We start from the raw sequence: 6,000 nt of genomic DNA, 5'->3' as shown, positions 1-6,000 counted from the left end.
TGTGCCTCCTTATTTGGGGGCCATTCCCTGTAGGTGTGACAAAAGCCACCCTGGGGCTGCCTAACTAGGCATAGGATTATTTTGCATATCTGCTAGACCCCTGCCTCTCATGGTCTTGCCTCCAATACCAGATCATCTATTCTTCCCCCTTGACACAACACCAGGCTCTGTGATTGGATTTTAGCAAAGTGGATGTGGTTTGTTTTTTTTTTTTATGTGCCTCTCCTTCCTCAGCTCTCCCAGACGAGCCCTCCTACCTCTCTCCCAGTTTCTAGTGCCCCTTTCTTTCAGCGTGGTTCCTGCGCTTAGTGTAAAGGGACAAGGGCAGGCTGAGGGACTTTCCCTTAGTGCTTGACAAATCACTGATACCCATACAGTGGGATTATGTGTAGACTAACATCCTGCCTGCTCTAAGGAGGCCTGGATGAATCCAAAAGCTCATGGGCGGAGTGGGCAGAAGCCTCCTGGTGAAGGACTTCTGTTTACCTGTTTATTTTCAGTATGTGGCTGAATTAGGAGTTTTCTTCTCACACAGGTGAGCTATCCCTTGAGTAGTCCCACTGGAACTCTTTGCATCAACATTTTTATTCTCTTACAAGAAAGAAATTCTCCATTTGCCTCTTATTTGAGGACTGGTAGATCTGTCTGTATTAGACATCCAGGACAGGACTGGGACTAGGTCTACCTGGCTGTCTCCAAAGGAGAGCCTGTGCAATGCTACTTTCAAGTCTGACAGCATTACCACCTACATCTTCACATGAATTCTCCCCTCTCCTCCAAAGCAGGTAGAAGTGGAAATGGTATGAGAAGGTGAGGTGCCTTTTGTAGTTATTGGCCTCTACAGCTGAGCTATCTCAGAGGTGTCAATCCACAGTTAAAACTACAGGAGGATTTTCCTGTTCTCCAAAGCTAGGAAACAGACCACTTTCATGTTGGATGAGTTGGATTCACCAGATGGAAAGTGTTGGTGGAACTGTCACGTTTCCCTCCCTCCAGATATACCCACAGTGGACTGGTAAAGTCTTATCTGCACTGAAGTCCAGTGTAAAGGCCTGAACAAGCTTCAGATGAAGTAATCCAAGTGCCAGTAATAGCTTAGCTGTGACACCATAGAGTTCCTTAGAGCCAACTTTCTACCTTACCCCTCCTTTTTTAATAACTCTGATTGATAACTAAAAAAGGAAAGAAAGCATTTCCAGCTTCACTCACTCAAGGAACAGATGTTGCCACCGATGGGCTTAACAAAATTGCTGCAACCAAAACCTGTGAGTCATCTGGTTCATCCCCTTTAGCTCAGAATTAGTTTCAAGAATGCATTCATTAGCTCTTTCACAGTACAGCAAGTTTATCCTTCTGTATGAGGGAGCAGCTGGGATAAAAATGGTATGGGTCTCAGTGCAAAAAGTAGAAGAGGTCTACAAGGCAAGGACATGATTTTCTGTAATGCTTGAGAGATGTCTTGCACAATGTAAGTGCTACTGGAAATATCTTGATAGTATGAGGATTTCTATGTCGATGTTTATAGGGGTGCTAATAAATACTGTAAGCTAAATCCTAAGATAATGTTTTAGAATGCAGACTTTGACCTTCTCGGGTAGATCTGGTTTTTCTTCCTCATTTTCATACTGGGAGTGTTACATCAGCCCATGGGCTGTGTTGCATAACTGATTAGATTGTATAGGTCTATTCTATGTTATCAGGGAAGACGGTCAAACAGTGTCTCTTTGACTATCCGAATGGCTCATTTGCTGTCTCAGCCAGCTCTCAGCCAGCCTTGTCTCAGCCAGCTCTCTCCAAGACAAGGCTTCATTAGAGAGAGTGGACATTGTCCACCCTACCTAGCCTGAGGTTCAGAGGCTGGGTCCCTGGCCCTTTTCTATTTTAGTAGTATAGACATGGACCATATTCAGACCATCTACCATGGCACCTAAACTAGACTGAAATGATGCCTGTTAAGACATCCTTCATTGTCAGAAGAATAATGAATGACTCAGAGGGGTAGTAGACAGGGCTGCCAGACCCTTTGCAACCAGCAGAGGTTAGAACTCAGTGGATGAGAGTAAGGATGTCACGATCTAGCCATAATGCCCAAAGTTAGTATCTGACATAGGCAGTCTGAATGTGGAGCCTACTCCATTGACTACACAGGTAGTCAGAGTCCAACAACTGGTTACTAAGTCAGAGTCAGTCACTCTTAACTTTAAGACCTGGATGGCTTTTAACACCCATATCCTGCATGTCTGTCATTACAACATGGCCAACACCAGGCCCTGACTCTGACAGGGGTGGTTGTGCAGTCTCAAGTCTGTGATCAAGGAAGATGATGTGCAGACATGCAATCTACCAGACATGGTAGGAGGCCCACTGGTGTTAACACCTGCTGTAGAACAGGCTGTGCATGTGACACGAGGTCTGTGTCGAGTCCTTGTTGTAATACCTAACGTTGAAGCCTGTACTGGGTTTGTGTGGCAAGGTTGGGGGGGGGGGAGCTACAGGGGTGGCTTCTGTGAGAAGGTGCTAGAAGCTTCCCCTATGTCCGATAGAGCCAATGCCAGTCGGCTCCAAGATGGACCCGCCACTGGCCAAGGCCGAGACAATCAGTGATGGTGGTAGCACCTCTGTGATAACATATTTAAGAAAGGGGAAAAAAAACTGTGCATCTGCAGCTGGAGAGGAGTGAGAATATCTGGGAGAAACAGCTCTGCAGACACCAAGGTCAGTGAAGAAGGAGGGGGAGGAGGTGCTCCAGGAGCCGGAGCAGAGATTCCCCTGCAGCCCATGGTGAAGACCATGGTGAGGCAGGCTGTCCCCCTGCAGCCCATGGAGGTCCATGGTGGAGCAGATATCCACCTGCAGCCCATGGAGGACCCCATGCTGGACCAGGTGGATGCCTGAAGGAGGCTGTGACCCTGTGGGAAGCCTGCCCTGGAGCAGGCTCCTGGCAGGAGCTGTGGACCCGTGGACAGAGGAGCCCACGCTGGAGCAGGTTTGCTGGGAGGACTTGTGAGCCTGTGGGGGACCCACGCTGGAGCAGCCTGTTCCTGAAGGACTGCACCCTGTGGAAAGGACCCACACTGGAGCAGTTTGTGAAGAACTGCAGCCTGTGGGAAGGACTCACGTTGGAGAAGTTTGTGGAGAACTGTCTCCCATGGGAGGGACCCCACACTGGAGCAGGGGAAGAGTGTGAGGAGTCCTCCTCCTGAGGAGGAAGGAGCGGCAGAGACAGCATGTGATGAACCGACTGCAACCCCCATTCCCCGTCCCCCTGCGCTGCTGCGGGGAGGAGGTAGGGAACTCAGGATTGAAGTTGAGCCTGGGAAGAAGGGAGGGGTGGGGGAAGGTGTTTTCAGAGTTAGTTTTTATTTCTCATTATCCTACTCTGATTTCGATTGGTAATAAAATTAAACTAATTTTCCCAAGTCGAGTCTGTTTTGCTGGTGACGGTAATTGATGAGTGATGTCCCTGTCCTTATCTTGACCCATGAGCCTTTTGTTACATTTTCTCTCCCCTGTCCAGCTTAGGAGGGGTACTGATAGAGAACCTTTGGTGGGCACCTGGCATCCAACCAGGGTCAACACACCACAAAACCACAGATCATCCTGGACCCCACGGCACTGTTTCTGCTTTTAAAGTTATGCCCAGATCAAACATCCAAATCTCTGATGTATCCATTTGATTTGAAGATTTCAAAATTACCTCCTCTCATTTTTGCTAAATTTACAAAACTGCACGTAGAGTTTGTGCGATATTAATGTGTTACACGGCAGCAAGTTGAACAATAATTTCTTTAACGTAAGTAGCTTTTGTCCCTGCTTTTTATTCTACTGTATTTTGTTATTCTTTTAAATTGTCCCTTTTATCATCAGATCCTCTGCTAGCTTTGATAACTTCAAGGAGGCCAAGTTTATAGGTTTTGCATCTTAAATCATCCATTTTCTCATTTTCTGAGTGCTGACTAGACTTCCCTTCACATTTACTCAAATCGTTATGAGTTTTTAAAATGTTCTTTGAAAAAAAAGAGAAGAGTTTTCTAGAATAAAATTAAATTATTTCCTGCTGCTTCTGCTGGATTGAAACAGTTGTTTTGTTGAAATGTATTATCCTGTTTAATTGCTTAGTTCCAACACACATTATTGGTTTTCATATGAGTATGATGGATCTGGTTTATTACTGTAATACCGGTGTCAGAGAGGTGTAAACCACTGTGACAGAGTAGAGAGTAAGGTCTCATGGATGAAATCAATAGACTTACCTTTGCCATCACCTCTTAGAGAAGATTTTAGTCACGAGATAGTTACTGAATTATTCTGGAAACTAGCAGCATGCATTTGTTTGAGGTGTTTGTGCAGTGCTCCTCCATGCTATGGAGAGCTGAGAGCTTGCTTCATTTTTGTACACTGGCTTGGGTGCCATTTTTGAGCTTCTTCACACAGCAGCATCCTCCCTAATGATCAGTTCTCACCTCATCCTTATGACTTGGGAGCTATACTGAGACTTTACACTCAAGACCAAGGGACTAGGAAGAAAATTAAAAGGATGCTCCTGAGTGCCTTAGGAACTCCTCTTTTACACAGCTGGGAAGCTCTGTACCATCAAACCTCACCAGATGTCTGATGTTTCCTCTTTTTTGTTTGGTATATCAGAAGGGACAGAGCCATGTTCTCACCCTGCAGCACCAAGTCCTACACGGTTTTCCTGAGAAAAGCTTTCTTGGACTACACTACCACAGATAAACATACACATTAGCATACTGTGACCACTTTACTGAAATCTACAGCATGATGCCAGTCAAATACTACATTAATTAGTTCCATATACCAAATAGTTATAGTTATGGTTAACTGGACACTACCAAACATGTTGTAATGAAGTAGTAAAATTAAATTGCAAAAACATTATGCCATGCTTGACAAAATTTCAGCTTGAGATTATGTTAATGTTTCTGATTTATATTCACTTTTATGTATGCCCATTATAGTCAGCAAGAGAGAATGTTTGTTGAAATTAATCTGTTCTGTGCAACACATTATATTTTGGGCAACAGAATATAATCTAGGGAAAAAAACAGAAAGATTTTTTTAAATATAATCCCCTTACCAGTCTCCACTTAATAGTTAAGACTGTACTTTCTTAAAAAGCAGGCCTCAGAGGATATCTGGATGGAGGCTGGAGTTAGGTTGCTGCCTTGTGCAGAACGGACTTCTGCTCCACATGATACTTCTTATTCCTACAAATTTCCTGTCCCTAGACAAAACAGTTCTTCCTCTCCTTAATCATCCCCTCAGGGACCAAGAATTACATGTGAAGTATATCTGATATTAGTATTTCATGAGGTCACACAGTGGTAGAAAAATACTTTCATGTCTTCAAAGCAGCCTTGGAGACTGTGTATGGAGACTCGCAGAATGCTGCTCATTTAACTCAATTTCACTGAGGAGCAATTTCAAAGAGTATTTTGACACCTAAATCTATTTATGAGACAGTAAGGGGATTAAACTACAAAATATAACCTGGTCATATCCAGGCATCTCCTCCCACACACACCTGGTTCCTACTGTAGCTCTAGGTAAATGCAATATTACCTTTTGACTTCCTTGTGTGAAACTTAGTGTAAACCTATCCTGTGTTATATTATATACACTTCTATGCTGTATCACTGATGACAGAATCTGAGTACTGTTATTTGGTTGCCATGGCTGCCAAGAGATGGCTAGATTGCAATGGTAAAGGGATTTTATTTACATCCACCCACACAGTATGTTGTTTGGTATCCTGACCCAATACATATTTGCAGAAGATTAATTTACTTAGCTGGGGTTTTTTGGGTGTCTTTGGCAGTGGAGGAGAGGGATCGTACTCACCTCTGCATGACCATTCGGCCCTGAATTAGAAGTGACCTGAGACCTTCCAAGACACAAAATCCTTTTTCTTTCCATGCGGTGATTTGGGACCCAAAAGAGAGAGGAAACAGAGAGGGTCAGCTGCCAGCGCAGCTCGGT

The sequence above is a fragment of the Ciconia boyciana genome, chromosome 1, assembly GCF_034638445.1.
Source record: "Ciconia boyciana chromosome 1, ASM3463844v1, whole genome shotgun sequence".
Taxonomy (NCBI): domain Eukaryota; kingdom Metazoa; phylum Chordata; class Aves; order Ciconiiformes; family Ciconiidae; genus Ciconia; species Ciconia boyciana.
The sequence above is the reverse complement of the archived record's forward strand: the minus strand, read 5'-3'. Positions refer to the sequence as shown.